The 17,556-nt window shown below is 43.5% G+C and overlaps 1 long non-coding RNA gene across 2 annotated transcripts in view; it reads left to right on the forward strand.

Annotated features, from left to right (window-relative positions):
• Positions 1 to 2: 2 nt before the first annotated feature.
• The window catches only part of LOC147578306 (uncharacterized), a 103,255-nt gene continuing 85,701 nt past the window's right edge, over positions 3 to 17,556 (forward strand). The window contains exon 1 of one of the 2 annotated variants that reach the window (XR_015255050.1): positions 3 to 1,563. This is a non-coding gene — a long non-coding RNA (uncharacterized LOC147578306). Of the gene's footprint in view, positions 1,564 to 3,789; positions 6,032 to 17,556 lie in introns of those variants that run through there. The other variant, XR_015255051.1, reaches the window with a different exon arrangement.

Consider the following 17,556-nt stretch of genomic DNA (forward strand, 5'->3'; position numbering starts at 1 on the left):
AGGGACCAGTCCCAAGTGGACCCGCGCCGAGGAGCACGGGAAAACGAGTCCCGCGGTGACGCCTCTTTGGAGGCTCTGGGTTGTGAGAACTACAACTCCCACAAGGCTGCGCGCGGCGGGCTCATTGCTAGGAGGTAATTTCTTGCCCCAGACTTTGCATCTCGCTCCCCAGCAGCTGAGGGTCCAAGTCTCCGGGACTGGGTGGTCAATGTAGTTGGTAGGAATGAATCCGCGACTTTGCCTGGCCGATAAGGTAGGAAAAGAGAAGACTGGGGTAGAACTGGGTGATAGAGGGGAGTAATTTTGAGTCTAAGGCGTGTAGGACACTTCCGTCCTGGAAGCTGGGGTCTGTGAGGCTAAGAGCCCAGACACCAATTTACTGAGTGATCACTCCTTGCGAAGGATGGCACTAGGCGTTTTATATTTAATCTTCACTTACCAAGATTAAAGATTAAACGGCCCCTTCTGAATTCAAAGAGGCCCAAGTTGTCGCATACACGTAGAACTTTAAGCTCACTTATATCCATATTTCTTGTGGAAAAATCCAGGGCCTGCCTGTGAGTGTCCCAGTGACTAAACACCTTAATTTACAAAGGACAGTGTGACCTGTAAGCACCTGTTGGTCTGGTTTCTCTTGCATATGGGACTGCCTCAAGCCTGGGTTCTAAATCTTGACAACAGAACATAATGGAACCAGCTGTGTCTGAAGGCAAAGGTCAAGTTGAGAGGAGAGACCTGTGTGAGAAGACTCTGAATATAGGCCATCTAACCAGTTCCTAAATCCTGATTTTTAGTCCTGGATCAAACTGGGCCAAATCTGAAGACAACATACTTACGGAGTATGACTTCTGACCTGGATCTAAGCTTGTTCAGCAAGCTGCAAGGTTATGAATACCCTACTATGGGGGAAGGGTGATTTTGGAACGGGCTCATTGTCACAGTTTTCCCCCTGGCCTCACCCCTGCCTGGTTGGACTCTCTTCAAAGTCTTATTGTGCATCCTGATGTGAGTACAAACTGAAAGCTGTTTTTCTATAGGCCCCGGGAGTGCCAGACAACACTGCTTTGGAAACTATAATCCCCGTAGTTAGAGATATCTGTTCTCCACAGCATGGCAAAACATGGTACAACTCTTGTGCGGAAGGACCCTGATAATTTGAACAGCTTCGGCAGCTTCAGTACATCAGGGTAAGCTTTAAGATGATGTAACGTTGGCATCTGGGAACCAGTACCTTCGGCCACAATGGACAGGCCACCCTAGCCCACACCCTCCACTCTGGCAGCCTCAGCACAAGTTTGTCAAGCATCAGGAGCAGCACCTTCGACCTATTTAAGCAAGAGCAGCGGGACACACACATTGGCCGGGACACACATGTGTGGTTGGGGTGACTGCACTGGGGATATCTTAGCAGTGGATCTCCGCAGGAAGCCAGAGCAGGTTAGGTTGGAAAATGACAGATTCTGTGTGGTGGCTGAGAGCACTGTTTGTCAGCACATATGCGACAACTCTTGGGGAGTCCTATAAATATTGAGTACGTGATGCATGGTGGTGCTGGTACTGCTGGTAAGTGCCATTTGTTTGTTTGTTTATAATTTTTTTTTTTTTTTAAGTGAGCTGCGGTTTAAAGGAAAGGCTAGACATCGTGAAGTCATGCCTTAGGGTCTGGGGATGGCCCCGGGGGGAGAGGGGAGGAGGTGGACGAACTGAACTGCTGTTGTTGTGACCCCAGTTTTACTATCAGGCAGGGATGGCTTGGGAAACCCACCAAATTGTGTGCAGACAGTGGCATTTAACATGATGCCCAAATTGGTTTTCATCATGAGATTAGATAAGAAATAACCACATTCACTTGTTTTATGTGCAATGGTGAGCACAGAGCCTGGTTCATAGTAAGTACTCCAAAAATACTTGCCAAGTGAAATTATAGGATCTATCACAGGGATGCTGTTGAGAACATTGTCCATTTCATCGCATTTTGCTCCCTATATAAATCTCCTCCTGAGAAATTTCTTTTAGACTAACGTGTTAGCCTTAGAACGAGGATTACAAACTGTGAAGATTACTTTTCCTACATTTTTACTGGGTTGACAGGAAGCTTGGAGCCCACTTCTAAACTTAACTACAGCAAATATTTGGTCAGTATAACTGGCCTTTTCTTCCAGGGTATCACCCTGGATGGGAAGGGAGCAAGATTGGGGAAAGGCTGTTCCGAGTGTGAAACATTTAGGAGGGAGTTAACGGGAGAGAGAGGGAGGAAGGAGTCAAGGATCACTGGTAAATTCCTGACTTGGGCAGCTCCACGAGAATGCCTTTTTACCTGGAAGGGGGTTGAGCGGAAGTTGCCAAGGTAATTTTTGAATATATCTGATGTGAGGTACCCGTGAGGCATCTAAGTAGAAATGCCTTCTAGATAATTGGTTGTGTGGGTCTGGAGCTCAGATGGGAATGTATACATGAGGTTCTTCTGCACCTAGTTATTAGCTGAAACAATAGGCTTGGGTAAGATTCATGGGGCGAGTGGATAGAGTGAGGCAAGCAGAAAAAAGGGGGCTAGGACAGAACTCTAGGAGCCCGCCGTTTAAGGGAAGGGCAGAGGGAGAGAAGCCTGAGAAGGAAAGTGGAAAGGAGCAGCACAGAGATAGGAAGAAGAGAGTGAGATATCAAGGAAGCCAAGGTTCCAAGAAGGGAATGGACGACAGTGTCAAATAGAACTGAAAGGTCCGATAACGTGCAGACTGAGTGTCCACTGGATTTAACGACAAAGGAATTTGGGGTCATTTTAGTGAGAGAAGTTGCAGGAAAATAGCAGGGTGGGAATTAAACAGAAGTGGGCAGCAAGTGGGCAGTAAGTGTAGACATCTTGAAGAAGTTTAGCCGACAAGAGGAGGTGAATGAGTACAGTCGCTGGAGGTGTTTGGTTCATGAAGTTAAGGGAGAATCGTCTTGAAGATGGGAGATGTTTGCACAGTTGACCCTTGAACAACACAGGTGTGAGCAGGGCGTGTACGCTTACACATGGATGTTTTTTCAGTAATTACAGTACATACTGTAAGTGTGTTTTCTCTCCCTTATGATTTTTTTAATGTTTATTTATTTATTTGGAGAGAGACAAAAGTGCATGCATGTGGGGGAGGGGCAGAGAGAGAGGGAGACAAAGGATCCCAAGTGGGCTCAGAGCTTACAGTAGAGAGCCCCATATGGGGCTCCAACTCACGAACTGTGAGATCATGACCTGAGCTGAAGTCGCCTGCTTAACCAACTGAGCCACCCAGGCGCCCCTCTCCTGTATGTTTTTCTTAATCACATTTTCTTTTTACTAGTTTGCTTGATTGTAAGCCTACGGTACCTAATACACATCACGTACAAACTGCGTGTTAACTGACTGCTTGTGTTACCAGTAACACTCCTGGTCGACAGTAGGCTGTTAGTGGTTAAGTGTTTGGGGAGCCAAAAGTTATAGGTGGACTTTTGACTCCGGGCGCCGGGAGGGAGAGGTCAGCACTTCTAACGCCGTGTTGTCTGAGGGTCAATTGTACATATGTTTAAATGTTGATAAAAAGAAGGCTGTGGGGGCGCCTGGGTGGCGCAGTCGGTTAAGCGTCCGACTTCAGCCAGGTCACGATCTCGCGGTCCGTGAGTTCGAGCCCCGCATCGGGCTCTGGGCTGATGGCTCGGAGCCTGGAGCCTGTTTCCAATTCTGTGTCTCCCTCTCTCTCTGCCCCTCCCCCGTTCATGCTCTGTCTCTCTCTGTCCCAAAATAAAAAAAAAAAAAAAAAAAAAAAAAAAAAGAAGGCTGTGGATACGGAGAGGTTAAAAATATAAGAGACAGGATAGAAGATCGAGTGGAGCGCTCAGGAGGGTAGGAAAAGGGGACAAATGTCATAATTAGCCTCAGAAGGAGAAAGTACGTATTTTCCATGTTGACAGGAGGAAAAGTAGAAAGGGTAGGTGTGTGTGAATGGAGTTACGTTTCTTTTTTTTTTCTTTTTTTTTTAATGTTTATTTATTTTTGAGAGAGAAAGAGAGACAGAGCCTGAGCAGGGGAGGGGCAAACAGAGAGAGAGAGAGACACAGAGCTCGTAGCTCTAGGCTCCGCGCTGTCAGCACAGAGCCCAACACGGGGCTCGAACTCACGAACCGTGAGATCATGACCTGAGCCAAAGTCAGACGCTTAACTGACTGAACCACTCAGGCACCCCATGAATGGAGTTACGTTTATAATATGGGAATTAGAGGGTTTTTTTTTTTCCTCTAATGGTTTCTTTTTTCTGCAAAATCAGTATGTGTATGGGAAGGGAGCCAGGCTTGATGCTTTTGAAGATTTGAGGATCATGGGAAAGTGAAATATTCACAGTACACACAAGTGAGGGTAGTGCACCATTGCCTGGTGCATTGGAATCACCTGGAGGGTTTGTCAAAGTGCAGGTTCCAGGGCACCATTGAGTCTTACAGATCAGGGTGGGGTCCAGGACTCTGCAATTTTAGTAATTTTAGTTTTAGACAAGTACCCCCAGGTGATTCTGATATAGGAGCTCTTCAGATCACACTTTCAGGACTACTGATAGTCTAGGACGGCGTTATTTTAGTACAGGGGGATTTTTTATAAAAATGGGAGAAAATTGCCAGTAGAGAGGAAGCAAGACAAAAAGGAATCATTGATAGGACAAAGCCCTTAAGGAGGTGGGAGAAGGTATGATAAAGAAAGGAGGAAGGATCCACCTTGGACAGGAGAAGTCCCACCTCTCCAATTAAGATCAGCCATCCACAGGAGGGTTATGTCTTTCATTAAGGGTCACCTCTTCCAGCAAGATAGGGAAGAAGGAGGTAAAGACACACATTGAGGCAGGTAAGACTGATAGTTTCACCTCCAACAAATTGTTTCCCCCAGTGATGGGTTTTCTCTTTTCCCCAAAAAGTTTGGAAAAGAGAAAACCCATCAATAGTAATAATAATAAAAATAATAATGTTACTTATGTATTATCATATTAATTATAAAGATAAAACGTAAGTACATAATTATAATTGGATTGCTGGGTAGTTTGAATTAGAGCCCCTGCCCGTGTAACATCTGGACCTATAATATGAGCCCCAGATAGATACTGCTAAACTTATGCTGGGGAAGGGGTTAGTAATTTGTGTGCTATATCGCGTGTGTGGTATCCCTCCAACATGTGAAATTAAAACGTTGGTTTTCCTTCAGAACTTCTCACCAGGAAGTCTCTCTCTTCCTGTTACCACCTCAGTGATTGATGGCTTCCTCGATTATTTTCTTGAATATCATTTAGCACTTGTTGGGTCACAAGTGGCAGAAAACTTGATTCAAGCTGGGTTAACAGGAGGAAAGAAAAGAGAGGAATTGATTAGCCCACGTTATGGAAAACTTCAGAACTGCCTCAGGCTTAGCTGGCTAGAAGCACTGATAACATTGGTTTCTAATGAAAAGAAATGGGCAGAAGCCCTGAATGGATGTTTTTCCAAAGAGGACATACAGATGGTTTCTGGCTTCTTTTGCGGCCTCCAGCTTCATTTCTCTCTCTCTGTTGCTTTTAGCCTCAAACTGTGTAACTTCAAACTGTCTGGCGACTGCTAGGCTGCCCCTGGTTTGCACCGTGGCCGTCGCTCTTCCCCATTCAGCTTAGCTGGAAACAATGAGCTTTTTTTCCCTTCATGCAAACAGAGATCCTGGGCCTCAGAATCACTTGCCAGATTCGGGACACATGCTTAATTTCTGAACAAATCATTTCTGACCATCCCTGGAGTTGATGGGGAAGTAAGTGAAACCCACCCAAAGCAAACGAGCAGAGGGGTGAAAGCAGCTCTTCAAAGGAGACTCAGAGAACTGTTCTCAGCAGCAAAGGGACAATGGATGATGAGGGGACACAGCAGATGTCTTCCACACCTTTCTCCCGTCTTTCGTCCTGTTATTAATCAACCCCCTGTGCGCCTTGTCGGGCTCACGGCGAAGTTGCTCACCTTTCAGCAGAGGGACGTGGGCTTAATCCTCTCCTGCAGCTCTTAGAACTCCAATTAGGTATGTCTACCTCTGCCTCTGTACCTCCATCATTTCCTTGTGTAAACACTTGTATTGGCTCCCCTTTGCCCACAGGATGATTCTTGGTATCAGTGTTCAGTGGCCCACCAGTCTGGTATTCCGTGCTGCTTTATACCCGGAATACTGGTATTTCTATTGGTGTCATACTGTTAATTTAGGAGTTTAAAAAAAAAATCTCAATTATTTATGTCTTGACATACCACAGACATGCTTCATTAAGACTTGGACTATATAGATGGGGCACCTGGGTGGCTCAGTCGGTTGAGCGTCCGACTTTGGCTCAGGTCATGATCTCATAGTTTGTGGGTTCGAGCCCCGCATCAGGCTCGGTGCTGACCGCTTGCTCAGAGCCTGGAGCCTGCTTCAGATTCTGTGTCTCCATCTCTCTCTGCCCCTCCCCTGCTCACGCTTTGTCTCATTCTGTTTCTCAAAAACAAATAAATGTAAAAAAAAAAATTTTTAAAGACTTTCACTATAGGTGAGCTTGTTGAGAAAGCTGTCTTCTATACTTCCATAAACTTCAAGCAAAAGAAGAAAATAGCAACCACCAAAGGAAAGCTTCTAATGCAGAAATGATTCTTATCTATTACAAAGACTTTCCAGCAAATGGAATATGAACAGACACTATTGGCATTAATATGGTATCTGCATTAACATCTCTACTTAGGTAAGATAAAATAGGAAGATGAAAACAAATGAGAAATACTTTTTTGGAAGATACACACACACACATGCATATATACATATATGTGTATATATATATATATATATATATATATATATATATATATATATATATATATATATGGCTTGTAGCTTGTAACCAATAAAAAAATTGTTAGGGGTGCCTGGGTGGCTCAGTTGGTTGAGTGCCCGACTTTGGCTCAGATCATGATCTCAGGGTTCGAGGGTTCAAGCCCCACATCAGGCTCTGTGCTGACAGAGCCTGGAGCCTGCTTCAGATTCTGTGTCTCCCTCTCTCTGCCCCTCCCATGCTCATGCTCTGTCTCTCTGTCTCTCTCTTTCTCTCTCAAAAATAAATAAACATTAAAAAAATTTTTAATAAAAAAATTGTTGTTTCTGCAGAGAAACAAAACATTGCCCCCCTCCAAATTTCCTCAAAGTTATCTCCCAAGAGATAGGATTGTTTGAAGATCATAGGCTAGAGAAAAATATTTGAGAACAGCTTACAATTATCTCCTTATTATTCCCTTAACCAGTGTAGATTCAGAAAGAAACTTTCAGCAACTGGAAAGTTTTTCATAACTCAATGATGACATCATTGAAAGACCAAGATCACTTTTTTAAAAAGATCATAATTTTATTTCATTTTGTTGTTGTCAATTTCAATTCATTTTTAACTCTCAATTAAACTTTATGTAGTGCTTAAGCAACATTTCATCTTTATATTAGAGCATATTTAATATATATTCAGTATATTTACATTTTACTTACGATTATCAATTTTTGTATTTGTAATGTATTAAATACTTTGTTTTACTGATCTCAAGTACTTAAAATACATTATGTGAAATAAATACCAAATACACTGACATTTTACTTTAGTATTTAAGTGACTCTTTAGCTTGGCACTGGAGGCCCTTCCAGTCAGCTCCCTGTCCATATTTACAGCCTCCCTCACGCTGTCCCTACTCCTGGGATAGATGTATTTATCTATGTCTCCTTTGCCAAATAAAACTTGGATCTGGCTACCTCCATAATTTTGCTGGAGGCTCCTTTTCCTGTTTCTCTGCCTGTAATGCTTCCATTGAACAAGCACAACTGGTAGAATGGAATCTTAAGGCAAATTCATTTTTGACCCCCCACTGTCTCTTTACATCTCACCAAGGGGCTGTCTCTTCCTTGCCCTTAGAGGAGACAAAGGTTGTCCCTCAGAGGTAATAAAAGCACTCAGTCACTTTTTTTTTTTTTTTTTTTTTTTAATTTTTTTTTTTTTCAACGTTTATTTATTTTTGGGACAGAGAGAGACAGAGCATGAACGGGGGAGGAGCAGAGAGAGAGGGAGGCACAGAATCGGAAACAGGCTCCAGGCTCTGAGCCATCAGCCCAGAGCCTGACGCGGGGCTCGAACTCACGGACCGCGAGATCGTGACCTGGCTGAAGTCGGACGCTTAACCGACTGCGCCACCCAGGCGCCCCAGCACTCAGTCACTTTTTAAGTCACAAAATAAAGTGGCAATCAGGAATTAAAATGGCAGTCCAAGAGAAGAATTAGAACTTGAACCTTGAAGTTTCTCCCCTCCTCACGCTTGGGCTGACCGTAGGCTAGAAGTTTGACATTTGAAGGTGAGGAAGAGAAGCATTCTTGGCTTCTCTTTCCTCCTCGAATGTTCCTTCTTCTCTTCTTCCATTGTATCAACCTATCTCTGACCCCTTCGGGGTCTGGAGTTTGGGGAGGGACATTAGTAAAGAGGAATTAGGAAGGGAAATTAGCACAACCCTTGTTGATAAGTACGTACTGTGGAAATGATCGAACCGGTGCTGTCTGAACCTTGCAGCTGGTTAAAGTTGATTGCTCTTTTAGGGACTTTTTCGTGGGTTCCCCAGAGACCTTCCCTTTCCCCACACTTCACCCTGAGGTATGGCACAGCAGTCCCCCATCCAGCTTGCTTCTGCTAAGGCCCCCACCCCTGCGGGAGGTCATTTTGAGCAGACTGACTCCCTTTCCCTCGGGGACCTCCTCTGGTCCCTTGGAAGGAAGCACTGTTTCCCCAGGTGGCCTCTGGGAGTGTGACTGCTTCCCCACACCTCAGCCCTCTAGATTTACATGTCTCAAGTACATGCCAGGTGGCAGTCCTGTGTGCCTCAAACTGCCAGAGACACACATTAAGCTCTGCAGGTGGTTCCCTCAAAGTCCTGCGCTGTAATTTGAGGTAAGGAGCATATCTCCCTCTCTCTCCTCCTTCACCCTTGGGGAGGAGGGTAGAATTCTTCACACTCAGTAGTTCTCTCTCCAAAGAAATGCTTTGTTCAAAATGCTTCCTCTCTCCAGTTCAACGTCCCTTTATGCCATCAATGTAGGTGACAATTTAAGAGTTACCTGCCTCTCTTCCCCCACTTTTTACCACCTACTTTGAAAGTGTTTGCAGTTTGGTCCAACACACAGCTCTGGAATGTGCCTCAGCGGAAGCTTTCATTTTCTCATCTTGTTACAACCCTAAAGTTCACTTTCATGCCTCTACGTCAACAAAATCTTCTTCATCACCCCCAAGGTAGTCATTTTTTACTTCACTGAACTGCTAGCTATGGATTGTCATGCCATTCACGTGGCGCTTATTTTCTACCTTGCGTCGAGGTATACTTCGGAGACAATGTGAGCTCAGTGCCAGACCTCCCTGCAAAATAGTGAGCCAAATGAATTTTTTGGTTTCCTAGTGCGTACGAAGGTGACGTTGCCACTGTGCTGTGGTATATTAAGCGTGCGGTAGTGTTATATCTTAAAAATGTATATACCTTAATTAAAAAACACTTTATCACTAAAAAATGCTAACCACCAACTGTGCTTTCGGCAAGTCATAGTCCTTTTTGCTGGTAGAGGGTCCTGCCTCAATGTGGTCAATTGGCTGCTGACCAATCAGGGGTGCAGGATGGTGGTTGCCGAAGGTTGGGTCGTTGCACAATTTCTTACGCTAAGACAGCAGTGAAGTTTCTATGTCAATTGGCTCTTCCTTTCACAAACAATTTCCCTGTAGCATGTGCTGTTTAAGAGCATTTTAGGGGAGGCTGGGTGGCTCAGTTGATTAAGTGTCCGACTTTTTTTTTTTTTTTTTTCAACGTTTATTTATTTTTGGGACAGAGAGAGACAGAGCATGAACGGGGGAGGGGCAGAGAGAGAGGGAGACACAGAATCAGAAACAGGCTCCAGGCTCTGAGCCATCAGCCCAGAGCCTGACGCGGGGCTCGAACTCACGGACCGCGAGATCGTGACCTGGCTGAAGTCGGACGCTTAACCGACTGCGCCACCCAGGCGCCCCAAGTGTCCGACTCTTGACCTCAGCTCAGGTCATGATCTCATGGTTTGTGAGATCGAGCCCCACCTCAGGCTCTGCACTGACAGCGTGGAGCCTGCTTGGGATTTTCTCTCTCCCTCTCCCCCCACACCCCACCGTGCATGTGCGCTCTCTCTCTCTCTCTCTCTCTCAAAATAAATACCTGAACATTAAAAATAAAGTTTAATAGCATTTTACCCATAGTAGGACTTCTCTCAGAATGGAACCAATCCTCTCAAACCCTGCTGCTGCTTTACTGAGTGTATGTAATATTAGGTAATGTCCTGAATCCTTTGTTGTCATTTCAACAAGCTTCACAGCATCTTCACCAGGAGTAGATTCCATCTCAGGAAACCGCTGTCTTTGTTCATCCATCAGGAGCCGCTCCTCCTCTATTCAAGTTCGATCATGAGATGGCAGCCATTCAGTCCCGTCTTCAGGCTCCACTTCTAATTCTCTTGCTATTTCTACCACATCTGCGGTTACTGTCTCCACTGAAGTCTGGAACCACTCAAAGTCGTCCAGGAGAGGTGGATTCAACTTCTTCCAAACTCCTGTTAATGCTGGCATTTTGACCTCTTACCATGAGTCATGTATGTTCTTAATGGTATTACGATGGCAAATCCTTTCCAGGTTTTCCATTTACTTTGGTCAGCTCCATCAGAGGAATCACTATCTATGGCAGCTACAGCCTTATGAAATGTATTTCTTAAATAGACTCAAAAGTTGAAATGACCCCTTGACCCATGAGCTGTGGAAGGGATGTTGTGTTAGCAGACATGAAAGCAACATGAATCTTGTTGTACATCTCCATTGAAGCTCTTGGGTACCCAGGTGCATTGTCAATGAGCAATAATATTTTCAGAGGAATCTTTTTTTTCTGAGCAGCAGGTCTCAACAGTGGGCCTAAAATATTCAGTAAATCATGTTGTAAACAGATGTGCGGTCATCCAGGCTTTGTTTTTCCATTTCCGTTTAGAGCATAAGCAGAGTAGATTTACCGTAGTTCTTAAGGGCCCTAAGATTTTCATAATGGTAACTGAGCATCGGCTTCAACTTTGAGTCACCAGCTGTATTAACCTCTAACAAGAGAGTCAGCCTGTCCTTTGAGGCTTTGAAGTCAGGCAGTGCCTTCTCCTGCTGTAGTCATCAAAGTCCTAAATGGCATCTTCTTCTAATATAAGGCTGTTTGTCTACATTGAAAACCTGTTGTTTAGTGTAGCCACCTTTGTTAATTGTCTTAGCTGGATCTTCTGGATACCTTCCTGCAGCTTCTGCATCAGCACCTGCTGCTTCCTCCTGCACTTTTAGGTTACAGAGATGGCTCCTGTCCTTAAACCTTACGAACCAACCTCTCCTAGCTTCAAACTCTTCTTCAACTTTCTCACCTTGCTCGGCCTTCATAGAATTGAAGAGAATGAGGGCCTTGCTCTGGCTCAGGCTCTGGCTTTCAACACGCCTTCTTCATGAAGCTTAATCATTCTAGCTTTTGATTTAAAGTGAGAGACGTGATTCTTCCTTTCCCTTGAATACTTACAGACCGTTGTAGGGTTATTAATTGGCCTAATAGTATTGTGCCTCAGGGAATAATGAGGACTGAGAAGAGGGACAAAGACATGAGAATGCTCGGTGGCTGGAGCATTCAGAACACACACAACATTTATAGATTAAGTTTGCCAATGGTGCCCCAGAACAATTACAGTAGTAACATCAAAGATCGCCGACCAACAAATATAACAATAATGAAAAAGTGTAAAATACTGCAAAGATTACCAAAATGTAATGCAGAGAAACAAAGCAAATACTGTTGGGAAAATGACACTGACAGACTTGTTTGATGCAGGATTGCCACAAACCTTTAATTTATAAAAGAAAAAAAAAAAAACACAGTATCTGTGAAGCGCAATAAATTGAGGTATGCCTGTATTTAAGTATGCTTATTTCCACCAAAAATTTTTAGTTCCTCAAAGGTAGAGGCCATGCATCTTTCATTTTTATATCACTGAAGTCTTACACATAATGTGTGGATAATATTTATCATATCCAACAAATGGATTGCTCAGTATTGCTGTGTATTATAAAGTCTTGGAAAGTAGGTAATATCTTCAGTTCAACCCGTGTTTATTGACTGTGTGCTGAGTTTCAAGCAGTGTGCCGGGTAGAAGATACAGGCATAGACAAGATGCGTCCTGTCTAGGTGGAGCTCAGGGGCTGGGATATTACAAAAAATGACATGACTCAATAAAGATGTGATCTAAAGTTGTGCACAAGAGGGAGTGGTTAACCCTAACCAGAAGGCTCAGGGAGGTCTTCGTGAAGTTGGAACTATCTGAACAAATTTTAAAATTGAGCTATAATTTACATATCATAAAATTCACCCTTTTAAAGTATAAAATTCAGTGGTTTTTAGTATGTTCGTAAAGCTGTACAACCATCCCTGCAGTCTAATTCCTGAACATATTCATTACCCCCAAAGGGAACTTCAGACTCATTATCAGTCACTCTCCATTCCTCCGTTCCCCCAGCCCCTGGCAACCACTAATCTACTTCCTCTGTGGATTAACCAATTATAGACATTTCATATCAATGGGATCGTATAATATGTAGCCTTTTGTGTCTGGCTTTTTCACCTAGCGTGATGTCCTCAAGGTTAATCCACATTGTAGCACATATCAGAATTCCCTTCCTTTTTAAGGCCGAATAATATTCCATGGTATGTACACACCACTTCATCCAACATTTGGGTTATTTCCATGTTTTGGCTATTGTTAATGATGCTGCTACAAATATGGGAGCACCAATGTCCATTCAAGTCCCTTTCAGTTCTTTTGGGTAGGTCCCCAGACGTGGAACTGCTGACTCTTATGATAACTCTATGTTTAACTTTTTTGAGGAACTGCCATATTTTCCACAGCAGCTACATCATTTTACATTCCCACCAGCAATGCGTAAGTGATCCAATTCCTTCACGTCGTTGCGAATGCTTATTTTCTGTTTTTCATTTTGTTTTTGTTTATTTATAATAACCATCCTAATGAGCATGAAGTGGTATTTCATCGTGGTTTTGGTTTGCATTTCCCCCAATGACTAGTGATGCTGAGCATCTTTTCGGTTGCTTATTAGCCATTTGTGTATACTCTGGGGAGAAATCTCTAATCAAAAAGTTCATTTTTAAAAATGTTTATTTATTTTTGAGAGAGCGCAAGCAGGGGAGAGGGCAGAGAGAGGGGGACAGAGAATCCCAAGTGGGCTCTGCACTGACAGGCTGACAGCAGAGAGCCTGGTGAGGGGCTCGAACTCATGAACCGTGAGATCACAACCCAAGCCAAAGTCGGACGCTCAACTGACTGAGCCACCCAGGTGCCCCAAAAAGTTCATTTTTGAGTTTTGTTTGGCTTTTTTTTGTTTGTTTTGGGGAGTTCCTTATATATGTCAGTACCTTATTAGATATATGATTTGCAAATATTTTCTCCTATTCTGTGGGTTATCTTTTCGCTCCATTGATAATGTCCTTTGATACACGAAAGTCTTGAATTTGGGTGAAATCCAATTTATTTTTTTCTTTTGTTGCCTATGCTTCTGTTGTTACATGTGGGCACCACTTTTGAAACACAACTGTGTTTGGCAGAATAGTGCGTTGTACTTAGTCATTAGAACCTGTTTGCATTAAGTGTGTCGGTCATTTTCCAGGCTTAGCCAGTTGTAGAAAAGAGAGACGGAGCTACCTGAAGGAGAGGCTGGGGTAAGATGTTACCATGAGCACAGGGATTTTTGCCAATATTAGAGCAACAGCTGTCTGACAGGAACAAGGAAAAGAGTTGCTAGCAGGGGAGAGAATTGCATTGAGAAGAGGAAGCGCTTAAGTTCCCTGTTTCACAATTTGAACCAATCTTAGATGAAATGGCCTTACTGAAGTGGGGAAAGCAAATGTCATGAAAAAGCTGTGCAGTGCTTTTAAAAAACATCCCTCACAGTCCTCTTGGTTCTGTCCTATGAATTAGGGAAGCGTGCCATATGTGAGAACATGGTAAACGTGCTCTGTAAGATTGTTTTGTTATTGTTTGTGTAGTAACTAAGCATGTGATGCAGGAGCCTAAGAACCGGGATCGAGGAGGGAAGGCATGGTTGTGGAAGGCACCTAGATCTCCCTTCCAGGAAAAACATACTGCCCAACTGCAAGGGGTGTAATCAAGAGGAGCCTCTAGCTGTTAAATCCGTCTGATTCTGCCTCAGCTACAGAGGCCACTCTTCACCTGAGGTCGTGCCCTTCTGCGTACAGCCTGCATTTGGTGACTGAGAAAGGTCAGGCCATTTTGACCCAATGTGGGACACTCATGTGGGCAGTGCTTGCTCTAAAGTGCTCTAGTGGGGTGGTAAAGCCTCTTCAGGTCTTTACTGCCTCCTCTGATTCATTCTCCTTCCACTCCCTTCCTTGCCCAAGTATTGATCCTTGACCAACATCTTCTACCTGAAATCCAGCTCGGCATCTGCTTCTGAAGAACCCACCCTGTGACCAGTGACCCTAATGATGATATAATCTAGACTCTTGTTTGTTTTAAATAATGAAAGTTATTTTTTCCAAATTCAAAATTATCCTCACTTTTTTTTTTGAAATTTTCAGATTAAAAAACATTTTTTTAATATGAAATTTATTGTCAAATTGGTTTCCATACAACACCCAGTGCTCATCCCAACAGGTGCCCTGCTCAATGCCCATCACCCGCTTTCCCCTCCCTCACACCCCCCCCATCAACCCTCAGTTTATTATCAGTTTTTTTTTTTTTTTAATTTTTTTTTTTTTTTAACGTTTATTATTTTTGGGACAGAGAGAGACAGAGCATGAACAGGGGAGGGGCAGAGAGACAGGGAGACACAGAATCGGAAACAGGCTCCAGGCTCCGAGCCATCAGCCCAGAGCCTGACGCGGGGCTCGAACTCACGGAGCGCGAGATCGTGACCTGGCTGAAGTCGGACGCTTAACTGACTGCGCCACCCAGGCGCCCCTATTATCAGTTTTTAAGAGTCTCTTATGGTTTGCCTCCCTCCCTCTCTAACTTTTATTTCTTTTTTTTTTTTGCCTTCCCCTCCCCTGTGGTCTTCTGTTAAGTTTCTCAGGATCCACATAAGAGTGAAAACATATGGTATCCGTCTTTCTCTGTATGGCTTACTTCACTTAGCATAACTCTCTCCAGTTCCATTCACGTTGCTACAAAAGGCCATATTTCATTCTTTCTCATTGCCAAATAGTATTCCATTGTGTCTATAAACCACAATTTCTTTATCCATTCACCAGTTGATGGACATTTAAGCTCTTTCCATAATTTGGCTATTGTTGAAAGTGCTGCTATAAACATTGGGGTACAAGTGCCCCTATGCATCAGCACTCCTGTATCCCTTGGGTAAATTCCTAGCAGTGCTATTGCTGGGTCATAGGGTAGATCTATTTTTAATTTTTTGAGGAACCTCCACAGTGTTTTCCAGAGTGGCGGCACCAGTTTGCATTCCTACCAACAGTGCAAGAGGGTTCCCGTTTCTCCACATCCTCTCCAGCATCTCTAGTCTCCTGATTTGTTCATTCTGGCCACTCTGACTGGCATGAGGTGATATCTCAGTGTGGTTTTGATTTGTATTTCCCTGATGAGGAGTGACGTTGAGCATCTTTTCATGTGCCTGTTGGCCATCTGCATGTTTTCTTTAGAGAAGTGTCTATTCATGCTTTCTGCCCATTTCTTCACTGGATTATTTGTTTTTGGGGTGTAGAGTTTGGTGAGTTCTTTATAGATTTTGGATACTAGCCCTTTGTCTGATCTGTCATTTGCAAATATCTTTTCCCATTCCATTGGTTGTCTTTTAGTTTTGTTGGTTGTTTCCTTTGCTGTGCAGAAGCTTTTTATCTTCATGAAGTCCCAATAGTTCATTTTTGCTTTTAAGTCCCTTGCCTTTGGAGATGTGTCAAGTAAGAAATTGCTGTGGCTGAGGTCAGAGAGGTTTTTTCCTGCTTCCTCCTCTAGGGTTTTGATGGTTTCCTGTCTCACATTCAGGTCCTTTATCCATTTTGAGTTTATTTTTGTGACGTGTGTAAAAAAGTGTTCTAGTCCTCACTTCTTGTAGAATGAAGTAAATATTTCAACAGAAAGAAAAAAAAAATCAGGGGCGCCTGGGTGGCGCAGTCGGGTAAGCGTCCGACTTCAGCCAGGTCACGATCTCGCGGTCCGTGAGTTCGAGCCCCGCGTCAGGCTCTGGGCTGATGGCTCAGAGCCTGGAGCCTGTTTCCAATTCTGTGTCTCCCCCTCTCTCTCTGCCCCTCGCCCGTTCATGCTCTGTCTCTCTCTGTCCCAAAAATAAATAAACGTTGAAAAAAAAAAAAGAAAAAAGAAAAAAAAAATCACTCGTAATGTTGTCCGCCATCTTTGGAAAACATTTCTCACAGCGTTGGGTAACTATTCTAACATTTGGGTGGGTCATTATTTACTTATGCCTTGAATGATTATTGTTGTTCATTCTTTTTTTTTTTTAGTTTTTTACGAGCATAAATAATGCTACCATGCGTGTTCTCGTGCATGAAAGTTTTTATGTGTTCTAAATTATTTTCTTAGGCTCCAGTCCCAGAATTACTGGGTTAAAGGTGTGCCATTTTAAAGGCTCTTATCGGATAGTTTTCCAAAGATTTGAACCAGCTTTTACTATTACCAACAGAGTACAACAGGGCATTGGGGTGCCCCTTTCAGTGCCTTTTCCCTATCATTTCATAGATGAGATAATTACTGGTTAGTCATTTGTGACAGTGAAGAGTCTCCTGAATCTTCGATTAGATTAGTTCTCTTTTGCCCAAATGTGTATAAAACCCAAAAGTGCAAAGCAGCTCTTCTCATCAGCTTACCAGTGTACTTTATTCTTAGACGTGGAATGCTAACTCTCGGGATGCTTTTGTGGGGAAAAAGGAATAGGTGTGATGGTAAATGTGCACAGATGCCCCCCTGGGGAGCGATTAGAGACAAATCACAGAAGCTGTGGCCTTGAAAAGAACTGTCCAGGCAGAGACTACACCAGTGGACAGGCACCCTGGACCCAGTGGGTCCCCTCGTTTCTGTCACGGTGCTGTGCATGTGTGGTAGCAGTGGGCCCAAAACACAAGAAAACCTGGGGACACCCAGACAGTAGTGTTATTTCACTTTACAAACGGTGATATTCTACACCTGTAGAATATTCTATACCTGTAGGTGTTCTACACATGTTCCATAACCTTCTCTTTTTTTACTTAATATATCATAAAGTTTCCATGTCATTAAATACGTGTCTATACATGGTTTGAATAGTTTGCATTAGGCTAAATAAAATATATAGATTCTGAAACAGGTCTTAGTATTTTCGTTTTATTTTTATTTTTTTAATTTTTTTTAACGTTTATTTATTTTTGAGACAGAGAGAGACAGAGCATGAACGGGGGAGGGTCAGAGAGAGGGAGACACAGAATCTGAAACAGGCTCCAGGCTC

The sequence above is a fragment of the Puma concolor genome, chromosome C1 (assembly GCF_028749965.1).
Source record: "Puma concolor isolate L17-30 chromosome C1, mPumCon1.1.hap2, whole genome shotgun sequence".
NCBI lineage: Eukaryota > Metazoa > Chordata > Mammalia > Carnivora > Felidae > Puma > Puma concolor.